At 38.0% G+C, this 25,385-nt stretch overlaps 1 protein-coding gene across 1 annotated transcript in view; it reads right to left on the reverse strand.

Annotated features, from left to right (window-relative positions):
* Positions 1–25,385, reverse strand: part of NCAM1 (neural cell adhesion molecule 1) — a 137,259-nt gene that overhangs the window by 111,413 nt on the left and 461 nt on the right.

A 25,385-nucleotide genomic window follows, 5' to 3' on the forward strand; every position in this document is an offset into this window, starting at 1 on the left:
TTTTGGGGGGAAAAGCACTAAACAATCTTGTGACACAGAGAGCCCAAGAGACATGACTCATCCTTTGCTCCTTACTTTACAAAAAAAATAATCATCATCTGCATCTCCTGAAGATGACAGTAGTTCTCTTCTCAACAATGGAAGAGCCCACACATCCTTTTGTCTTACAAAATTTTAGGTGTACTAGGGAAAAAGGACCTTTCCTTGGTATTCCATTATTTAACTCAAACATTACTAGAAACAGTTAAAATAATCCAAAAACCTGCATTGCTTTGAAAGTGACAGAGAAGCCTGAGAAGAATCATACGCAGTATTCTGTTTGAGAGTGTGCCATCAATTAGAAGGCTGACAATAAAATAATAATAATATTTTATCTCATTCTTTATACACATTGGGGACATGCCTGCTTTAGCTGTAACTGCACAAAAACTTTCCATTGTTTGATATACCTTTTATTTCTGTAGGTAGTTGAATTTTTTCTCTACCTTGTTTCTCTAGTGAAATGAATATGCATCAAGTTACTTAATAGTTCTTGATCACATTTTCTGTCAAACATACAGATGAGAAATAACAGGGTTTAGAAATGACAATTACTAGAGCCTTAGAAAGATTCTGTCTGACAAAAGCTTGAAAAGACTAGCATTATTTGTTTTATGGTTAAGATGAATGGAACAATATAGAATAACATACAACATAGAGAAAATGTTATAAAAAGGTTAATAGCTGTGTCTAACAAAAGCAAAAAATTATCAAAGGACAGAGAAAGACAACACATTTAATGCTGTAAGAACATTGTTAGTACTCCAAAAATCAGTCTTTGCAGAACACGTAAGGGATGCCCAGAATGCACTAAGTTGCAGAATACAAGTATACTTTTACAGTGACACTGAAGACATCCTCTACAAGATGTTTCCACTTGTAATTTATTTTTTTTGTTCAGAGCAGAAAATCCATCAAGAACCAGTGTAGGTAGAAATTACCCCTCCTGGAAAATCATGCTTTTAGCATCTAAGACAAGACACCTGGAGTGAGCTGCTGCCAGATACAGGAAAAGTGGACTGGATGGTGGACAGATCTAGCTAGGCATAGCAATTCTGATGTGACAAAATAAACTTACAGCTTTGTATCACACTAAATCAACACAGACTGTGGTAGTAGTGTATCTTCACACCTTTAAGAAGTTTTGAAGAACCATTCTTTCAAGAGAAGCCACTGTAAATTATTTAATACCACCAATACACAATAAGGACAGCAGCAGTACGGGATGCTTAGCACCCTTCAGTACCAGATCCTTAGTACACTTACTGAAGATGCTCAAAAAAGCTACCTTAGGACTGAGTAACACTGAAATAAGATACTTTTGATTTTCTGAGCACCTCACAGCTGTTAGACAAAGGATTGTTCTTATGAGTGTATCAGTAAGGTACACAGACACATCTCCTACAGAAACTACAGAGGACTAATACGTCTTAACAGCTTTCTTGTCTTTCCTTTATTGAACAGCTAATAAAATTCCAGACTATATGCCTTTCATACTGAGACCACCCACTGAGGAGTTCTAAGCATTTTTTTAAACACTTTTTTTTTTTTTAAACAATTGCACATTGTTCATTATTTTCCCTTGACTAATGCTTTTACATATCACCTCTTGCACTTTAACAATGCTCAGTTTGTTAAGGTTCAACATATTACTACCAGCCAGGTCTATTTTCCCCAGACTGCGATAGGAGCTGTCACTGTTAGATTGGTTTAATTCTTTTACCCATGTCATTCCAACAGCTTGCTGACACTCTGGCAAATACTATCATCCTTAAGGCTAGTCAAGTTAAAACCAAAATAATCAGGAAGCACACAATGTACATAGAAATATTAACAAAGATTTCTAATACTGTGCAGAATTATAATTTTCTTTGAACAAATGGATTAGCCAATGGATTCGGAGGCACAATTAGAAACACTCTGCAAAAGACACTCAGCACAGCTAATAACATCTTACATGAAACAGAACATCCAAAGCTTAATTGATATGACAATCACAGATACAGTTATTTCCTATGTATCTGGACACATGCTGACATATCCATTATGTGAGACATGTAATATAAAGAACTTCCAGGCTGATCCAGAACTTCTTCCCTGAAGGTTTCAAAAATATGTGAGATCATTCATAACTCATAATAAAGGTATAGCTCCTTTGGGGGGGTGGAAGGGAAAGAATAAATTAAAAAAAAAAAAAAAATCAAGGCAATAGAAAGACAAAAGGCTTAAGGGTGTATTGGGGGGCCACGGACGTGTGTCTAAATCCAGAATTTCAGGAGCCCCACTAGTCACCACATTATAAATCCAGACCCACACTTTTAAACAGAGTGAAATTGTTTGCCGGATTTGAGAGACAGAATTCCTAAAAAGATACCTCATGAGTTTTTGAACGATCTTTCTAGCTGCCAGTCTCTCCAGCAAGCATAATCACTCACACAGGGCTACCCTGTAGCTAAATATTATGCGTTCTGTTTAAGCTAAAGAGAAAAACAGTATCTGTAAGAACAGCAAAAACAAGACACTAAAGTATCATAAAGGGAGTATTTCAGGAACAGGAGAGTTCAGGACTAGAAATTTTCTGTAATGCCAATTTACCCATGTGTACAAAAGCCTCTTCAACAATCCTCAGTTCATGTACTAGATACAGTAGTGCAATACTGATATGGACTAGGACTTCATGTCCAAGGATAAAATTGCTTAAGTTCTGACATAAACAGCAAGTCTTCAAGTTCTGGCAAGTCTTAAACAGAAATGCCTTCCAACTGAAAATATTCTATTCTATTCACAGCGTAAATCAGAGGCTGTTCACACCCACAGCTTAAGAGCCACTAGAGTAAGGGTGCAAAGCAAAGTGTGAATATCACTGCGTCTCAACTGCAATTACGTACATAGATCATAGAGGCCCATGACAAAGCTCTGGCCTCTCCTACGTTCAAATTGCTAAGCTGGACAAACAAATCAGATTTTGCTCAATATATTCTTTTATACAACAATACACGAGAAATGTAAACGAGAAACTAAAACTGAGCAACCCACGCGAGCAGTACTATTCGGCTGAGCTCAATCTTCTCCTGCGTAAGACTTACAGCATTCCAGTTTGAACTATCTAGGAACAAGGACAGATGCCAACACCGAAATAGACAAAAATATGAACTTGAACCATGGAAGCATAAATCAACTTAACACCTAGCCTTATCACCTGAAGACAGATTCTTCAGTTTAATGCATATGCACTTTGACTGCCATAAAATAAGGGGAGAAAATTATTTCATGCCTAGGTTAGTAGGATCAGAGAATCTCAATTGTAGGTAGACTTTGTGTGCTAAAGATGTGTAACATAAAAAGATAAAAATCAAAGCTTGCTAAAAGAATCTTTGAAAAAAGTCTCCCATTGCAATTGAGGGCAAAAGTGGCTCTACAGAAACAAGAGCTGTAGGCACAATACTCAGCTGATAAGAACTGTGCTTAATGCAGCTATACCAGAAGACATTCACCGCTCACCTGGCTCTAGTGCCCTCTAGGTCTTACACCAGTGATGGCAAACCATAGGCAAGGGCAAGCAGGCTGGTAACTGTGTCCTCTAAATAAAGCCCTGCCTACAGAATTGCTTGGTAAGACACCGGACAGCATGATGATATTGACATTTAGAGGAATGGAGGATTCAACTTCCGACTGCATTTCTTCAGTAAATAAACATCCTTTTTAAAAGGACTGCATACTTGCTTTCAAAACAAAGCACCGCCGGAATTTGTGTCTCTTTCAGTGTGTGTACAAGAGTAGAACTAGTTACAAGAGGAACCTGATAGATAGTAAACATTATATTTACAACACTTCTGCCTTCAATCATGCACTGTAATGTGCAATGCAGCTGCACAGTTATAAATATCCACAGTAACCAAAGACAATTTAAACTCAGAAGTAATATGTACATACTTCACGTCCAATCGAACTTATTTCTAAAATCAGTACTGACTCATAAATGGCAGGGTATTTGATTTTTGTTGAGAAGCATCTTCTCTTGTGAGAAAAACACTAAGCCTTGTTTATTCCTGTTTTGGTTATACTTCCTCAAAGTCTGTTTCAAAGATTGTCTGTATCAAACAATAAAGTGGAAGCTTTATACCACTGATACACCAATAACTAAAGACTTATTTTAAGGGTTTTTTTCCCTTTTGTATTGAAGAGAAAGCCAAAACCAAACAACAATTACCACAGCAAGCAAAAAATTCTGTCCAACCATAGAGCTCCGAAATAGTACAAGCTAGCAATTGTTTGTGTAAAGAACAAAGTATCTTTCTACTGTGTAAGCTCATTAAAAAATGAACTCAGGAGGCCTGTTTCTGAATCAGAACTAATATGCAAGGTGATTTTGTTATCAGCCAGTACCTCCTGGGACATCCTAATCCTTTACTTCATCAGAACAGAGATAATGAGCTGCAATTACAGCAATAAACAATTAAAAAAATGGTTAATGACAGAGTAAATACAGAGAGTGGTCTACAGTTTTTGTGGAAATAATTTTTGAGTAAAATCATCTCTGTGAGAGGCTGATGAACATACTAAAAACACAGACCAGACCCTTGGCCTTCTCTGATCATTACACTAACAAGGAAACGCATACGATGCTTTGCATCACTAAAGTCCCACTTGAGTTTTACTTTTAATCACCTGCTCTATTTCCCCTACTCTTCCTAAAATTGCTGCAAACTGGTAAAAACAAACTCGCAAAGTTTGGTAACAGATGGTACGAGAAATGTGGTATCTCATATATGCATGAGAGCATGAATTTAGTCAGTTCTGTCATTTAGTTAAACAACAAAAAGCCCTATGAGAACATGACTCACTATGATTCTAAAAAAAATTATTACTGTTGAAAATATAAATGAGAACGTATTTTTAAGCTTCTTTGAAACCCAATAAATAGCCTGATACAACTGTCCACTTCCATACAGAATTTAAAACAGAGAGAGGCCTTATAGGTAGATCGAGATAGATTGGAGCATTGGGCAGTCATCAATGGCATGAAATTTAACAAAACAAATGATGGATTTTGTTAACACTGGGCACAAGTATAAATTGGGACGAGAGTGGCTGAAAAGCAGCCCTGCAGAAAGGGAGCTGGGGGTGCTCAGCAGGAGGCAGCAGTGTGCCCTGGCAGCTGAGAGGGCAAACTCATCCTGGGGTGCATCAAAGACAGTATCACCAGCTGGTCAAAAGACGTGATTATCCCACTGCATTCAGCACTGGTGAGGCCTCACCTTGAATACTGTGTGCAGTCCTGGGCCCCACAACTTAGGAAGGATGTGAAGGTCCCTGAATGCATCCAGAGGAGGGCAACAGAGGTGGTGGTGGGGTGGGAAGGCACATCCTGTGAGGAGCAGCTGAGGACTTTGGGTTTGTCTCATTTGGAGAGAAGGTGGCTGAAGGGCAACCTCATGGCTCTCTACAGCTTCCCAAGGAGGGGATGTGGACAGGGAGGTGCTGAGCTCTTCTCCCTGGGATCCAGGGACACGATGCATGGGAATCATTCAAAACTGCATTGGGGAGGTTCAGACTTGACATTAGGAAGCATTTCTATTACCAAGAGGGTGATCAAACACTGGAACAGGCTTCCTAGAGAGGTGGTCAATGCTCCAAGCCTGTCAGTGTTCAAGAGGCATTCGGACAACGCCCTTAATAATGTGCTTTAACTTTTGGTCAGCCCTGAAGTGGCCAGGCAGTTGAACTAGATGATAGATGTAGGTCCCTTCCAACTGAACTATTGTATTCTACTGTGCTTTTGGGGAATAAAGTAACAGTACTTCAAATGCCCATGTAAGAAAATACCCACACAGTGGTCAATAGTTGTCTTCTGAAGTTTATTCTTGCTATCCATTTTACATCCGTTTACATTCAATGTTTACATCCTTTTCCAGAATTCAAGCAGTTTATTTTACTAACCACAGCACTAAAGACCACCATCAGAATCACTTCCTCATACTGCCAGTATGGGAAACATACAAACATAACAGAAGAAAAGCAATCCTCAAGTAACATCTAGATAGTCTGCTACTGTTTTTAAATGTATTTGTTGTCTTCTCAACCATTTAAGGGATATGAATCCAGACTTCACACCTCAAGTCACTGTCTCTGAAAGTTGACGGCTACTGTTACTTTCTATTAGACTGCCTATCCATACATCCCAGCATGACAGAGGTATCTTCATCTAATTCAATCTTTTCTCTTTCAGGCACTCGTAAGTAACAAAAACTTTTCAATCTCTGAGTCCAGCTTTCAGCACACATCTGCCACAATTTTTGGATGTATTAGGCAAGTAAGGAGACCATTTAGTGAGAAAGGAAAAAGAAAAATCTTCTACTGTTGTTTTACATCAACTCCAAATCTTAACCCAAACCACTGTGATAGTGCTTCTATTGTCCCCTGTTAGCCTCTCCCTCTCTCCCCCGATGCAATTGCTTTCCCCTTTCTTATAAACATGTAATTAACTGATAGATCCATTATCTCCAGTCTTCTTGCTGTTTTTTTATAAGCACCTAACTTTGAGTGCAAGAAATAACAACTTTCTGCATAGAGAGACTGCCTTCACGTGAACAAATCAGGAGTGAATTACCCAGTTCCCTCCACACATTCTGGCCTGCCCCCTTCATAAAATACCACAGGAAGACATATACATATTCTCTGAAATGCCAGACAGAAATAGCTAAATTTTATCTATGCACAAGCAATGTCACTCCAATTAGAACTTTCCCTGAAACCTAGCTCTCAGCTTTCTCCATCTATACTAGTTTTTCCCCTCTTAAGTACATTTCCCTCTGAATTAAGCTGGATTTTCCCCCTTCAAGGAAGACAATTTTCCCCCTTCATTCTCATTGATTTGTTAGCATTAAAAGTTTGCTGCTTTTAAAATGCATCTCCGCTAAAATTCTGACACAGTACTGAAGTTTAAATGATAGAGTTTCTAAGCAATTTCCTGCCAAAGATTTATATCAAGTGTTCTCCCTGCATCTTATGCAATACCATAAACTTAATGCTAAACAAAGAAAACAGCAAGGAAAAGCAGTTTGAAGTTAGAACAGTGATCCTGCTGTTTCTCCAAGACATCAAAGCACATGATGCAGCTGTTCATAATGGGCAAGCGCTCAAGGCAACATGTGAGCTTATGCTTGAATTTGATTAATTGGAAATGACATCACGATTTATAACACAATTTTCTAATTCTAAAGCAGTAATCTATAATGAATTAGACAAGGCTCATATAGGACCTGCTCAGCTTTTAATTGGAAATAACTGCATTGTCATCTTTCTCCTTTTCTGCTTTTTCAATGCAAAAGAGGAGAAATATAGCAAAGAAGAAAAAAGCAAACGTGACCTCTTATGATAGAAAATGGAAGGAGCAAATCAGCGCATCAGAGGTTAAAATTAACACTCAAATGATGAAAATATACCATAAACAAGAATAATAGAGTACAAGGGGTTGATATCAAAGCCTTCAATTAAAATGGAAATGCATTGCGAACGCATGAACACAATTTTTCTACTTCACCTATTGTTAACACTCATGCTGTGTTTTTTTTTTTTTAATTAGAAAGAAAAACCAAAACCAAACAAACATTAACTTGAGTTGCCTCCAGAGTTGTAAATTGAAATCTCACAGTCAAACACATTTCTGATGCAATTCCACGTACCCAGGAATCAGGAGAGTCTTGGTACTATTTCCTCCATATCTACACGATCTTGCGAGCCATTATTTCATCCCCTGAGGTCCTCTGATAGACCTCTCTGCCAAAATGTACATTTAAGAAAGTATTCACAACACCTAACACAGCAGCTCTAACTATGAGCCAAGGGTCCCCAGGCTTCCCAGACACTGGAATGAGGCAGGTGTCCTCAGAGTATTCAGAGTACTTAGGTTAAGTAACCATCTGTCTGATTCCACACTTTAAATTGCCCACTGAAGGCTTTTCCCATTTTTCCCCAATTCTGAAGTAAAAAAAGCCACTAGCTGACAGAGGCATAGTAATAAGCTTCAAATGCTTAGTGGTGTTTCTATACAATCTGGTTATTTTGTGACCTTTAGGAACTTCTGTAACGTCATCACAGCCTGAAGACTGTAAGGCAGACATCCAGAGGGCACTAAGAAACAAATTCATAACATCCAAATACTCTTATCTGCACTCCATCTACAGCAGACCACACTATTACACCAATGATGTTAAATCCAGTGTCAGTTTCTTTCATTTGCAGGGGATGAGAATTACCTCTGTTGTTCACTCACAAAAGGAAAAAAAAAGAAACAAAGCATTAGACTTGAATATTGTCACAAAAGTAAGGGACAATGATCAAAGTAACACAAGAATCAAGTCTAGATTAATAGCCACCTTGAAAAAAGCCACAAACAAGTAAAACCAAACCACACTAGAATACACAAATGTGCCATTACCATAAATGGGCAAATACACTGCCTACTGATTCACATGCCATTTATTCAACTGTTCATTTTTTAAAAATAATGGTTATTTTTAGCCTTTAACAACTCTTCTTTCTTCATGAGATAATTAACTCCTGTACAGAGTTCCCTACTACTGCCCTGTGCCGCATTAAAAAAAATGCAAATTGTACTATGAGAATCATGCATAACTCATAGAACTCATTGTACTTCTTGGCCATTCTTATTTTATTCACACTTTTTCAATCTATTTAACACAATCAGGTTGGACTGTTTTGGGACTTGTTATTCATGCTATCCATCTCAACAGCAGGACTCAGCTCAACACCATACAAGTTTGCTCCCAATAACAAGGAAGGACTTAACTGTTCTGTTTTTCTAAGCCTGCAAAAAAGGCGGGGAAGGACATATGCAAAGCCTGCTTCCAAAATTCTTTCCCTTGCAAATTTATAAGCATAGTATTTTCCATCTGTTTTCAAAGAATGTCAGATAATAAATTACTATTCCACCTTCTGTTCTGGAAAACAGACCTTGTACTCATCATCCACCCCCACTCCCCCCACCCCCCATGTATCTACCCACCTCCGTCATCAGTCCTGATTGATTATCCCAACAGAACAAATCAAACAGACCTAGATACGCTTCAGTAAATTTCCCCTTTTTTAGGCCGATTTACAATTAGATTTGTGATGTGTCCAAAGAACAGCAGGCATCTGGTCCCCATCAGCCTCAGACGACAGACAGAGACTATTCCCAAGCACTTGTAGCCACACTTGACATGATAAAGTTATTAACAATGCATTTATACAGTCATATCTAGAATGTTAATATCAAAACTCCAAATTGCTAAATAATATGCAGCAAACAAGATACAGAAATTGTGAAGAAGATAAAAAATGGCAGTGGAAAAAAGTCATGAGGAAATATACCGATTATAACGCAGAAGGGTAATATATTTTCATAAATTCTGTAAAATCTTTATTTGGTAATGTATGCCTGATTAAGATTCAAACAATTATCATTTTATCGGCTCGTGCCTTTTACGTACTGTCTGAAAACACTAATATATGTTGGGAGATTTTTACAGTGTTTACCTACATGCCATTTTAATTTATAGGAAAATCCTTGCATTGTTAAAGCAAAGCTACACTAAAAATGAAAAACGAACCACTTGGACAAAAATGAGATTCAAAGCCATGACATATCACCAACTGCTTCCTCACAAAGGGTTAAATCCTTAAAGCACATAAATTTATGTAAAAATTAATGGCATTGAGAGAAAAAAAAAAAATTTAAAAATCACTGTCAATTTCACTAGGAGGAGTCTAGGCAGATCACAGTATGCTATGCCTGCTAGAAGAGAACTGTAACTATATATTAGGAGCCAGAATAACAATTGAATCTACAGTTCAAGAGGAAAGAAAACGAAAAAAACCCAAACCCTAAACCAGACCAAAGAATATCAGCACATAAATCCAAGTGTAAAGTGGCACTTAAAAAATAAATACTTGAAGGCAGATTGACAACTAAACAAAAATGTATTTCAATTCCCTCACATGCATCACTGCAGTGTCTTGTCTGATTAAGCCACTGTCCATGCAAACATCTTGATACAGGTTTTGAAGAGTTAAAGGCTTGTCATTTGGGTTTTAAACCTGCCCTTGCCCTGTCTCATTAATAACTTCAAGCAAAGAGCTGGCTGGCACTGGAGTAAGATACGAGAACCTGAAAACTGCTTTCAGATGTGAAACTCATTTTTCAGTACTATGGAAAATCCCCATGCCAGATAGGAGACAAAGCCACCAGCTGTTGGAAAAGTGCATTGACCTATCCCAACAACACAGCAAGCCCCCAGGGAAATATACAGTTCAGTGGGTAGCTGCCATAAGTCCTATACACAGCTCCAAAAAGCACAACTGAAGGATCAGAAGCCTGATGGTATAAACCATTCAGTATCTACAATACTGATAAATAGCTGTAGATTCACTACAGCTTTGTCCCTTCGCATACAGGCCAGACGGAAAGCAGGTATTGCCAATGGCAAAATGGGGAGCCTGTTTTCTTTGGAAGACCACTTACTTGCAAATCATTTGCCAGGAAGACAGAGGAAATACATAGCCTTTACTTTGTGGAGGGAGGGATACTGGAGATGGACCTGTATTTAGTCTGCAAGCACAAGAGCAGGAGCTCTTGAGTTTCGACAAAAACCCTAAGAGAAGCTCCATTTCTCTTGTGCAGCACCAGATTAAAATGCCCACCAGTTCTGGATTCAAAGTCAACACAGGCAAAACTGCAACACTGCTTACAGCTTCCCCTCAGCTTGATGGAAAACAAGATTAGATGAGGAAAATAAGGTACTGTTTGGTAAAACAAAGCCTTATTCAAAATTTATTCTCATACAGCATCTTAAAAATCTCCCCTACTGGCTTGAACCCAAGATCCATATGAGCCTCATGCATTCACGCCATCAAAGGCGGTATTTGACGGCACAGACAAAGCAGAAAAAAAGACAAGAGAGGTGAAGTTACTGCATGCCCTCCTCAAGCACTAGCTCTACTGAGCTAACTAGTTTTCTACCCTGCCGCAGCTGCAACCAGCAGAACACCTACAGCTTTTGCAGACAAAGTTCTCTGTCCCAGCTATACAATCTACCAGCTGGAAAGGGAAATTTCTTCCCAGCAAGGCAAAAATGGTCAACTGCTAACTGAGTCAAAGACTACTCCAAATGTCCTTCTCAGAATAACGTTTTCAAGGATGGCAAGGGAACATACCAGCCTAGCTCCTCTGATTAGGCTGTCATCTTTGTACAGTGCACGTAGAGCTTGGCTCAGCATGATACAGAGGATCTTTGTTGAGAATTCTTTGTGTATCAACTTTACAAAAATAACTGTCTTGGCCGTTTCTACCCCTAGTGCTGGAATAGAATATGCTCATGTCATACCCGATGCCCTTCAGCACGATCACATTAAAATAATTTTGATGCTAACCAAAGCTAGTACTTGCATGACCATAACCCACCAGAAATACTCTTTCCTTCTCCTTATCAGGCCAAGATTCTGAATGCTGAGATGTTTTGAGACACAATCATTGAAAACCCAGCTGTCCACCAACCCACTGGACCAGCTTCTTGTCTTTAACATTGGCAGATGATGTTTAAGCAAAGAGGATAAAAAAATTAGGCAAGTATTTCTTCTGACATATCTTCCCCAGTCCTAAATACTTAAAAAAAATATACTTACAATTTGCCTGTCCCATCCAAAATATCAGTTTATCACTCCATTTCAAAAGTACAGGGCCATGAAGGATACCATATATGTATGCACAAGACAAATAGATAAGTATTACTTACCTGAATTATCTTATTTATGCTTCCTATTCCAAAAGTAAAACACTCCCACCATAATTCACAAACTGTATTTGGTGTTTTTTCCAGAGTGCAACTTTATCAACAGAACAATAAATTAGTGCCACCTAGTGGAGTTCAAAATGCTAACCTGGACCAGAGCTTTCAAATCATACCTGTCTTTTACTGCGCTGTCTTTAATTTAGGACCTCTATAAACATCTAAATGAAATTAAAACAGAAACAACTCGATAGATCTTCCCTGCAGCACACACAGCTGATCAAATACATCACTATAACATGCACTTAAGTCTTCCTCAACTTCTAGAAATCTGCAGAAGCAACAAATGAAGACCAATACACGTCTTCAACACCAGCAGAAACTCATCTTTAGTTATTGAGCATGCAGACAATAGCTCTGCAGTTACAATAAATATGGACCAAAAATTAACAGAAACGTTCAGTAAAATGGAATAAATATTGCATCTATTTGTGACTATTTTTTCAGCAGTTTTGAAAATAGGAATGCATAGGGAGGTTTAACATAGTGATATCATCATACCTTATTAAAACAAAAATTACTATTACTGTGTGATTATGTATTTCTCTGTTTCAGCCCCTCTGCAAGGGCACCAAGATCATTTACCTGCTATATGAAGGTAAAAATTATTACCATTAATCCACACATCTGTGAGTTAATTCATGCAACATTTACATGAGCTTCCCTAATTCTGTTAAGATTTAGGATTGTTGCTATATGCCCAGTAGACTGAGAATGCTAAGTCTAACTAACACTGCATGTTATCTTTGTTGACACTTATACTCAGAATTGGTTTGAAACGTGTACAGAAAAAAAAAAATAAATCCCACATTCATAATGCAAGGTGACCGGCCTTTCCCAGTATTCTACACACCAGACATGAAACAAATACAATGCAGAAAACCCCAAACACTGTTATAGATCTTTTGCCTTACTTCTCTTAACAACTGACTCTTAAAAACCAAATACATGTCAAAACATTATACCATTTCTAAGGCTAGCTGCACAGAACCACGCAATAGTATGCAAGTGCCATGTCCCAAATGAGGAAAAAGTTGGTTTTAGATATGCTGTCCACAGTATCCTGTAAGGTAGCAAGACCAGATCTCACCTATAAAAATGGAAGGCAATTACAATGGCATTTGTCTAGCAACCAAAGATGAAAGTGTTTTTCTGTCTCAGGACTAACAAACTGAACACAGTCCAAACAAAATGGGAACACATACCACAGCTGAAATCAAAAGATCATCGTTTGTGGTAATGAAATTTCAGGCTTTTAGATAAGTACAAAATACGATTATTTCACTTTCCATTGTTAAAATACCATTGCTGGGTTTTATGCGATTATAAGCAGTACATCTCGAGCCATAATGCAGTGTTAACACACCATCATTTAACAAAAGATAGGAGCTACGGATGAATTAGTTTGCACTAGAATTGATCAGCAAGATAAAAAATTACTTACAGAGAAAAGCAAAAATAGTAATAATTTCCTTGCGAAGAACCCACCTAACAAACCACCCATTACTTTTAGTTGGTGTTAGCTACACATTCTTTTCTCATGTCCCCACATTTTACTCATTTTGCAATGGTACAGAAGACTACTAACACAGCGCAGAAGCAAGTACTTCAAAACAGTAAGTACAATGCACACTTACATGTGAAATAGCAAGATATGGTCAAGATGCTGAAAGGTACCGTGCCACCCCAAACTTACAAAAGGAGGTTAATTCATGTTAAGGCTTCCACATACCCAAGGAGTGAATTATACATCCTGTATATAACAAAGATTACCTTTTCTTTCTGAAACGCTTGTTCTATGGGCTACCATTTTAACAAAATACACATTAATTTTAAAATTTTGCCCAACATTCAAATATTCCAATACGAATACCAATTCCCAAAGAGCTTACATTTACAATGCTATCATTTAGCTCAAATGTGGAAATATTTTTAAATTTACTTCAAATATATAAATGCAGATACTTTAAAATGCTTCCGGATCTGCAATGTCAGGCAGAGATATTTTTAGTTCTAATCCATTTAAAGTGTTAAATTCCAAGGGAATCAGCAGCATTGCTTTCACTCACCACTTCAACTAAATTCTTCTGGTCCCACTACTCACTGCAATCTTCAGGAAAGAAGAGATAAGATAAAACCGTTCACCTGATAAGAAAATATCTTTGTCCTTTATTCTTTAATACTTTCAGGTACTTCTGTATGTCCCAGTGACTAATAAATAATAACAGCATTTGCACACAAAAGAATCTGCCAAAATACATAAATAATGTAGTGCCTTAACACATGAAATAAGTTAGTATGGGATTTGCTATTTTTATCTGAAGACTTATTTGCATGTACCAATTTAGGTTCATGAGAAACAACTATTAGGAATACACAATAGCTTCTGAATATGGCAGTGATCATTCCCTAGACCTGACACAGTGACTGCACCTAGCTACAAAGCCACAAGAAAACAGAATCTTAAGTTCATGGATAACAGCAACAAAAATGGTCAAACGACTTGGTACACATTTGATTTGTGATTTCATTCAAAATCTAGATTCATGCTCATAAAACAAGTATTGTCCATATACAGACAGTTTCTTTTAAGCAAAATAAATTTTGAAATCAAATACACTAGGAGTTTAATCTATAGATAATTGGCATATTCAGTCTTTTCTTTGGGGATTAACATTATCAAAAGGTAGACAGTAACTACAACAGAGAGACAGGTTATCAGAAACTTAAGTGTACATATTAAAAAGAAAGTGACTGCTTTCATTTATTGCTATTATGAGAACAGTACAGCATCTAGAGTTTTCTCATTTACCAGAAGTTATTATTTTAGCTACAAAATGATGCAAGCGCAAAAACAACAAGCCTGTGCCTGACCAGTTTATTTCTACTATTGTTGTATAGGCAAACACAAACTATTCTTATTGAAAAAAGATAAATATTTGAAGTGTGTTTGTCCCGTGACCATGCACAGAGTACAGGAAAAAACACAAGGTAAACACACTTCAGATATTGTTTCAACAGCTTTTGCTCCAAGTACAAATGGCACCTTTTTAACCTGAATATTAAATGTCTATTTAGCAATATAATGGAAACATAACTGCTTCAGAAAATATATATTTAAATAAGAGTCCAATTAAAACACTTAAATACACTTCAGGTTATCTTCTGGCAGAGACTGAGTAAAAGAATAAACCAAACAGGTATGAGTTTGTGTAATGCATTACTTGATGACGTTCAGATTTGCTAGTGGTAAGTGAAGAGGATTTTTGTTCTTACAACAGAAGAGAACGTGTGAAATACTATGAAACGTTGACAGACCAAGTGTTTTAAATACTAGCAGTACTACCATTTAAAAGAGCCGAGAGTGTCTAGCAAGGAAAAGATTGCTGTATACATAAATTTTCTATACTTTTTCCTAACCACCCACAGCAAATCATTATTGGAAACAGCAGGTCAAATGAATTTTAGTGCAAGCAGTAAGGCAGGTCCTGTGTGGAAAAAAATGCTTCCTCATATGGCTGTTTTTTTCCTCTTTCAATTAACCCCCTGGTTTTTTCAGCAGGTTTAAGGAAAACTAACTGCGGATTTACATTTGTCTTTACTCAAGCAATCACTCTGAACCTTCCACAGTAATCACGTTGACAGGGTGTCCACTTGACACGATCCCTCAGTACAGTACCTTAGAACAGGTGAGACAGGTTCCTTCCTGGCTATTACGTACAACTATCACTGATGTGGATAACTGCTTTACACATATGGCTAAGTGCAGGATTTACCTCCTAATGACTGATATTATGCAAAAGCAAACTGAGCAAGAGCTTGACCATAAAAACCACACTACTTTACCAGGAATAAAAGCAGAAATACCCATTTTCAAGTACCTAGACAAAATAACTTTTGTTCTATTGAACAGAAACATTTCACGGTATAGCCTTAATCTAGAGCTAACATTCATGCTAGGTTGAAACAGAAAATTACAAACACAAGCATACACATTCTTTGCATTACTTTTGTCCATAAAGCACAAACTGCTCTAAAGCTTGTACAAACAAAGTACTTTATGAAATATTCATTTTACAGAGAAATGGAGAAAAATTATACGAGCTGACTGGCCAAAGCCCATCCACAAAAACCAAACCAACAACAAAGCTAGGAAGCGAGTCCACATTAGATTAAATCTCTACTCCGTATGCCATTCCTCTTCTTACAGGCCAATGAGTTCTCTTAAGCAAAAGTGAGCTTAAAGACCAAAGCTGAAAAAAATCTGCAGCCAATCAGCTTTTAAACTGTAGATACAATATCCCTACAATAATAAACAAGCAATCACTACAGAACTGAGAGATAAACAATGTTCATTCTTTTTCTTGTAGATGAATCCAGCTGCAGAAAGACAAAAGCTAGAATAGAAAAAACGCTAGCGTGCTGAAGATAGCTAGTGAAGCTTTACAGATGGGAAACAAGGTATATATCTAGCTACAGTTCAATCATGATAGAAAGGACAAAGAAATGACCACCCAGAATTCTAGTGATAATAGTAGGGAGAAAAGCTAAATAGGATTCATACCTCTTCACAGTATTCATTAAGATTTTCACTTATGACGGCTTTCTTAGTATCTCTTAGTTCTTGTAGACTAAGTGTTCCTAATAAGTAATTAGACACATTTTATTTTCTTAATAGCATTCCAACAAATACCAACCTCTAGGGAATATATAAAAGCTAAACGCCTCCAAGTTGCATCCCACAGATTGTGAAAAGATTCAACTCCAAAAGGATTTAGGGGACTATGGAGTAATTCTGTACGTCTGTTCACAACCCCTAAAAGCATGTTATACTTATAAGGGATTATCTTTTGAAAATACTAGAAATGAAATATGGTTACAGTAGTCTGTTCTTTTGAATTTTGCAGGCTTATAATAATTTAATAAGTTACTTGGACAAGCAGCTGTTGATTATATTTTTCTAAAATGGTATACACAAGTGTCTGATGACTGTTTCAGTATTAACATATTCAAAAACACAAAATGAAGTTCTTGAAAAATTATAATTAGCCAATACTGTGAGCATGCATTTTGCATGCTAGATCCTGAACTGCACAAAATGAATGCTTTAAGCACGTTGATAAGTGTTATTTATACACACAGCTAGAGAGGAAGTTTTAAAAACAGTTATTTATAAGGCTTTCAAGGTACACACAGGAGTGCGCTGTGTAAGTGCATTGTTTTAGCATAACAATGCCACAACTTGCACAACAATTCAACGACTAAATATTAAGGCAACTATCATTAAAATGCATTACAGATGGAAATACAACATCAACATTAGTTGTACCTATTACTTGCTACTACACTTAACATGTAAACACTGGAAGTGTAATGTGCTTCATATAAACCTATGAAGAAAATAAATATGCAAAGGAACGGAAAAAGTGTATTGCATAGATTGTTTGGGGTTTTTTCTCCTCCTGACTGTAGATGTGGTAACCGCAACAACATACAGGCAAAGCTTCGATACATTATGAAAATCTTTCCATTTTTACCCTAGAATATACACACTTGCACACATACATCATAAACCCAACCATTCTCACTAAAATACAAAAAAAATTGCGAAGGTTTATCAGAGGAATGCTCTTGCATTAATAGAGTTACCAAATTTACACAAAAATTCCTCATGTTCACAACAAAAAAAACCCACTCTCTGTTCAGCTAAGATGATAACATTTTGTATTACAGATGGCAACAATAAAAACACCAAAAGCTCAGTTCCTGTGATTAATTTCTGGAAAGACTTTTTCAAGTTAAAAAAATCAGCCTTACCCCAGCCAGCGTATCAACTGTCCTGAGTTCATAGGATAATTGTTTCTAAAACTCCTACTGGTTTGCATTACTTCACTCGGAACCTTGTGAATCTCATGTCAAAAGGAAATTATCTGATATTTACTAGAAGAACAAAATTAAGTTATTTCCATGAAAGAAAATATGCCTAAGTAGTTGATAATGCAAGGATAAGCAGATAAGAAAAAAAGATACCATGGACTTCAGCAAATGGTAGAGCTCAGTATTATTGGAACACAAACATACAATAACATCTTTGGATTTGGGAAGTACCATGATTATATTAGCTGTCTGAGTTGCAGTTTCTCCCTCAACAGGTGTCTTTATTTCTCCATTGCCTTCAGCAGAAACAATGACACCATAGGAATAGATTTGGTTTCACCTGTACAACAGAAGCTGTTGGTAGTGCTACTCATAACCACCACAATCACAGACTCAATTTACAAGCCAATACTCTTCCTCATTGTGCTACGGCTCCTTTCAAAATAAAATTCCCACTATAGTGTACTACATACATACACACACACCCCTATCTTTTTTCTGCGCACGTCATTTAGGATACCAAGCAGAACAGTTTGAGAGGTATCATTCGTCAAAACATCTCTACCATTCCCTAAAGTTCATGTTTCAAAACCTCTGAATAAAAAGTTTTGAGGTTTTTTTGAGACTGTCAGATACTTCCTTGCTTATACAAGGACATCTAATGTAAAAGTAAAAGAAAAGCTCACCTTTCCTGGATTTGCAGCCAGAAGAGAAAGAGTACAGACAAAGGTAGGAAGACTCATTAACATGTCACCCCACATTGCTTCAAAGCGACAGCTGAAGGAACGTAAAACCACATTACAGAGGAGTGATGTACAAGAAGAAGAAATCATGTTATTCCAAAACTTAGGCAACCTGAAAACTTCCCCAATCCTTACATCTTCCACATGTTTTCCAAAGGTATCAAGGCCTAAAGTTTTGGCCACTGTATTCATAAAAAGCAAACACTAAACAACTCACCAATATTTTATTTTAAATCCTAATTGCCTGATAATCCACAGAGTGTTTGCACATTTAATTGAGAATTATCTTGCATCCTGTAGATTACATCATACGATGATGAGTCACTCCCCTCTTAACCCTACCCCCAGTGTTCAGACTCCTTACAAGCCAGGACTGCTCCACATGAAATGCGATGACCAAATGGGACTGTTCTTCCACAAAACACTGCGCTAATTCTCCTGCATTCAGTCTTTCCACTTGAATGGAATAAAAACCCTTTTGAGAACAACAATTCCAATTCCTCCCCCCCCCCCCCTTTTTTTCTCAGGCACACTATGGGACTCCTCAGTGCATGCACAATGCAAATAAGGCAAACTTCCTTTGAAACAGTGATTAATATGCAAAGACAGCCTGCTTTTTAGTGGGATGTGAAGAACCACCAACAAGCATTTCTAAATTCTGAGGTTTCTTCAATTATTTTGAGTGTTTATTTTAAACATAAGATTATGTCATAATACTACACATTAAGACCAATTTGCCAATATTGTGTAAACACCACCAAATTGGCCGTTCATCTTTTGTATCATACTTAAATGCAGCCATGAATATCCTAGATATGAAGGCACTGGAAGAAAAAAAAAGATTAAAATTTCTGAATCCTTCATGTCAATCTTCACATAAAAAAGACTGCACTTAAAACCCACTGTAAATAACTGCTTTTTTTTTTAAAGAAATGTTTAGGATTTTTTTTTAATCAAGCAATAAAGTTTACAATATTAGAAACTAATTTCAGTGAGAATTAACTAACTTCTGTATGACTATATTGCTGTTCTTACTGGAACTGCATTTAAAGTATAATAAAGAAAATACATTTAAAGTACTTATATGGTTTAAAGTATTTATATAGTTGTTTTTGGGACAAGAGATACAATACGTGAAACATCCGGAAAAGTCCGTTCAGATTTGGAGACACCAAATTTCTACTTCCACCGTATAAAATTTTCATCATTATTTTTTCATCTTTTATCACCTAGTCAACTATACTTTCTATGTACAACTCAGACAGAACTCTCCTATGGAAAGGACCTTTCATTTCAAGTGCCGATATACTACACTCTGCCCAAGATGAGCTCAAAAAGTAGTCTGAATACATTAACTGACTCATTCTAACTTTTTATTTCACACACTTCCCAATCTTTTCACCCAGGTTTAAACACTCCCTTTCACATCTTTGGAAAGGCATTTCAAGTTAACCAACATGCTAAATTATTATTAAACATAAACCAGTAATCAATAATTAACATTCCTGTTTATCTTAAAGATTTCAAAGTTGACACATGTCACTAATATAAACAGAAAATTGAAAGTAAATAAAATATTTAAATAAGCATCTATTATAACTATTTCCATAGCGGTAGCTGTACTAAAATCACAAAGTCATTGAAGTTGGAAGGGACCTCTTGGGATCATCTAGTTCAACAGGGGCAGGCAGCTACAGCAGGTTACCCAGGAGTCTTTCCAGATGGGTTTTGAATGCTTCCATGGATGAAGGCTCCACAATCTCTCTGGGCAACCTGTTCCAGGATTCAACTACCACCCTCACTGTAAAAAGAGAATGGTTTTGTTCTGTTTTCTTATGCTCATACTGTATTTCCTGTATTCCAGTTTGCGCCTGCTGCCTCTTGTCCTGTCACTGGGCATCACTGAGGAAAGCCTAGCTTCCTTCTTCATTCTGTCCCATAAGGTATTTACCCACATTGATTAAGATCCCCTCAAGTCTTCTCTTTCCCAGGCTAAACAGTCTCAGCTGCTCTTCATACAAAAGATGCTCCAGTCCCTCCACCATTTTTGTGGCCCTTCACTGGACTCACTCCAGTAAGTCCATATACTTTTTGTACTGGGGATCCCACAATTGGATACAGCACTCCAAATGTGGCCTCACTAGTGCTGAGTAGACATATTTTAAGAAAATTAACCTGTCTTGTGTGCTTTTAAAATCAATAACAAATTACGAAAAGTACCCATCCTGATTTAAAAAGACACAATTGTAACAGTGTTAAAAACTTTTCTATAAAAAAAACAAAAATATTTTTATTAAAGACATTATGAAACTGACTATTCTGGAACACTTAAAACAGCCAAAAGTTTCTTTAGATCCATTCTGTCCTGGCAAGCAATAACCTGATAAAGTGATGGATATTTGTTTTAACTCAAAATAAATCAAATGGTCTCTCCAGTCTAAGAAATTAACCATTTCAATGGATTTCCAAATTATTTTTCACATCATTCTACCAAGTTTGCACTAAGTTGGGCAACTCCCAGTTTTCACAACACACCCTGCAGATCTCTGTATCTGTCTTGTCATAAGATCTAGGATGCAAATAACTAAAGGATCAACTACGACACGTATCACGTTACTGTCTCCAGCCTAAACTTAACTTTCTTGCATCAGATTTACAGTTATAGGGCTTCATCCCTGCCCTTACAAATTGCTAGCAGAAATAGTTATAGGATCAGTTTCTGCCATTCCCTGGGTCCCTCTGTGACCTGGCCAACTGATGCCAAGTTTACTACTGACTTCTGTGGACAGTCAGAGCCTCAAAGACCTTTAGTACCTTAGGTACCTGGACAGGGAAGAAGTACAGAACCTGCACTGCAGACAAAGTAAACAAGTATAGACTTGAGCTGAGAATCTCTCTCCCTTAACCTGAGATCTAATTTTGAACATACAGTAGAAACTTGAGACATATTAATCTTCAGGCTCAAGCATCTTATTTTCTTCAAACATAACATGGCTCCCTTGGTTTTGCTGCAAATACACAGGTCTAAATGCTTACCAGATATCCATACTGATTATTCACTTTTTAAGTGTGATGGCTTAAGAATTTGAATAACTCATCCAGCTATTAAGTACAGTACTATGTGAATATATCCCGCAGCTGCTGCTTCTTCAGAGGACTCTGGTATCTTAAAGAAATTTGCACTTGCTTAGCAGGATAAACGTTCCATTGTTAGCTATTCTCCAAAAATCAGCTTTTCCATCAGCAGCTGCCTAAAGATCTGAAGTCATCACGACTAAGGCTACCAATGTTCTACGTTTGTTCAAACAATAGTTTTGCTGAAGTACCTGTAATTGCTTGTGACAAACCAAAAGCAACCTCAGATGCCAAAGCCCATAACAAAGTCCAGAAAAATGCTGTAACGGAAGCTGTCATGTAGCCTTAGTCATTCTCAAATACATCATCATCTACCCTGTACACCTCAACATGTTTTGGCACAAGGTTTTCTTTCATTTATCCTTGGAAGGTCTAGAAGCTGCGGGTATGATTCACTGTATGGATAGCAATTATCTGCCTTCTCATCATCATCTTGGATATAATGGAAGCGATTGGACTTGAACCGTAAGTGAAAAAACTATTTTAACTTGAAGTTTATCCTTGATTTTTATCTATTCCACTTTCTTTAGGCACCTATATTGTGAACTGAAAACCACAGAAAAAATGTCATTCCAGTACTTAGTAGTGACTGCCTCAGACACTTATAAATGCAATGTATCAGAAGGGCCTGAAAGCCTGCCATTTGGCTCTCACGGTGACTTCAAAAGGCAACGTTCACTAATGAGCAGCTGCACTGGGGAAGCTGCATTTCAACACCATGAACTGAAAGGGCATAATGGCACTACTGCCAAACCCACCTAATTTACATCCCTTTGCATCAGCAAGGGCTTTAAACGATGGCAATGTGTTTTCCTAAACAAAAGAAGCCAGAGCCAGCATAGATGTGACCTTCAAATTTGCTTCTGTGATTTTTATGTCTCAAAGTCTATTTGCCTGGTGGCTCTTTTTTCCCCTCCAGGACTTGAGTGTGTTGTGATGAAAACCGACACATCATCCTATGAAAACATGCGCGAAGGACACCATGCAGGAAAGTAGAGATGCCTGGGAGCTGTAGTTCTTTACAGACACACCCTCAGCCAAGTTACTCCCAGAGATTCTCCCTATTATAGAAAGCCATTGTAGGAAGACAAACAACACAATGATGTTTCCTGGTTGTTTTAAAATTTTTACAGTTGAGTTGCTTTACTTATTTTATCTCACATTTCAGATCTTTGTGAGGGTATAGAATTGAGAAAACAACAAAGACCCCATCTTTTCACCGCACCTGAAAAATACTGTAACAGCCCCTAGGTACATTTTTCTGGTAGTTTCCTGTATAAAAGCTATGATACACACTTCCTAAGATGACAGCTTCTCCCAGTCTCCTCACACAGGCATTTGGGGAAGTTCATAATATGTCTTACTATTTGCAAGTTGTGAGTTGGAATACAACAGAGTTGTTATCGACAGATCAAATCATACTGAAGTATACTGGCCTGCAAAACCAATGCTTCAAAAACCACACAAGAAAACCACCACCAACAAAACCCTAGAATTGTGCATTCTCTGTATAAACAGTATCACCAGGTTTGTTAAATAATGACTAAAAATGCAGGGTGGCCTTTTAAATGGTAAAATAAAATGTGCTTTTGTCTCTTGCTAAAGCTATTTTTCTGTTCCTTGCAGACTGATGGCAGCAGATGCAGTATCCCTTCCTCCTCCCCCATCAATTGGTTCTGCCTTCCTGCCGGCCAGTCAAAGCTAAACCATGGCATTACCCACCTCCCCACCCCACCCCCCCAAAAAAATCCTCACAAACAAACAAACGAACCCACTCCCCAAAATTCCATGCCATTCTCTGTCAACAAGAAACCAATCACTTATACCCAATGGCAGAAAAGTCCATTGTTAAAATACGTTTCTGGAGATGAGCCAAGACAAGTGAAGGCACTTTCAGTCTGGAAAGCAGCCACAATCTTTAACACTTAAAAACTGGGTATTCATTAAATTACTATTATATTAAGCGTCCTTAAAAAAAAAAACAACAAAAAACCAAAAATCCAACAGCCAAGTCAGGACTTTTCAAGTTCATACACTAAGAGGATAAAGTTTATACAAAATACTATTATTTAAGAAACCATAGTTCTCAGGATGTAAATGAAAGGAGATGAGCCATCTGCTGTGTCTATAAATCAGCTTCTAAATTGTAAGAGAATGTTTTAATTTAATTGTAGATTAAATAAATCATCACTATCATCGGCCACAAGGAATATATGCAAAATGTGGAATTACCGTAAAAGATGTAAAGACATGCTTTTGTTCTGAACCCACCACATAACTGTCGCTTAGACAACAGTCCCTTCAGGGATTCTTCACCAATAAGCATCTATCTCTTGCCGCCTCTTACACTTAAGCTACTGCAAAGCTGCAGTTAGGGTTTCTTTCTTAGCATCATCATAGCCGCTCCCTCTCTTTCACTGACATCTACTTCAACATCACAGCTTCCAAAGCCCAAAGCACTAGCCCTCTCCCCCCGTCACAGACTGTGGTGGGGTCAGCTGGGAAAAAAAGAAGGCACAAGCTTTAGCAGACCAAAGCATCCTTTAGCATGGAAAGCGTAACTGATGTGCTGGGTGCTGCTTTTACCATAAACAGTGCTGCTGCTTTGTTCTAGCTTTTTAATATTTTATTTGTTTTTTCTGTTCTCCATTTTATGCTGATTTAACAGTCCAGTTCCAGCTGTGCAGCTCCCTAGGCATCTATGCATTCATAATTATTATTATTGGATAAACATGTATTTGAGTGGGGCAACAGATGATACGCAGATAATTTTTCTTTGCTTACTCCCATGTATTCCCCCTGAAAAAAAATGCTTTATTCTCCCCTCCCACAGCTGAGAAAGCCTGTGCGAATGTGTCAGAGAGGCGATAGCTATGGAATCACAGATAGTAGTCTGGGTTGAGATCAAGAATGTATGCGGAGATGATGATTAGAGGGCGTGGCTGAGCCAGATGCAGAGCTGGTGATGGGGAAGAACTATGCTGGAAATGGAAAGACAACCCTCCCCCTTATTTGTTATATATACCCTCTAATAAGCAGTAATCTATTTTTAAAAATTATAATAAAGAGAAGCTATATAGTGGTGACACGGGAGAGCTGTGTGTCTTTAAGAATGGGTGTTGTGCTGATGTTAAACAGGTGGCTTGATTTGGCAACAGACTTGAGCACACTGGTGGCAATGGTCCGCCATGACGAGAGCTGGAATTGAGCCGCAACAAGATCGCAATTGTTACCATGTTAGTAGACAGAGCTACAGCAGAAGGATTTTAAGGAGATAAGGAACCATCAGCATGGGAATGAGACGGTGAGGAGTTACGGTAGTTAAGGACAGCATTGAAGCGAGGGGTGAAAAGCAGGTGTGCGGTGCGGTCTGTAATAGCGCACTGGCGTACATGGCAAGGACACCGAAACGGGCGCAGGAGCTGCCCCGAGAGCACTGGCATCCGGACGGATGAGATAGCGGCAGCAGCGATTGGGAAGTAGTTACGAAATGAAGAGCTGAGAAGGGGCTGCGAGTAAAGGCAATGACCGTTTTGAGGTGAAGGTAGCAGGGACCACCATTGTGGGCGCTTTATAGGCCACGATGCTGCTAAAGCTGAGGGGGGGGGGGACTGAGTGATGAGCCGTAGGGCAGGACAGGGAAGCGCTGACCGCGCCAAGAGCGGGCGCGGACGGCTCCGGGGAAGGCTGCCCTAGGGAGCGCGGGCGAGGGGTCTGAGGCGACGAGGCGCCGCCGAAGGGT

The sequence above is a fragment of the Egretta garzetta genome, unplaced genomic scaffold (assembly GCF_000687185.1).
Source record: "Egretta garzetta isolate BGI_Z169 unplaced genomic scaffold, ASM68718v1 scaffold365, whole genome shotgun sequence".
NCBI classification, from domain to species: domain Eukaryota; kingdom Metazoa; phylum Chordata; class Aves; order Pelecaniformes; family Ardeidae; genus Egretta; species Egretta garzetta.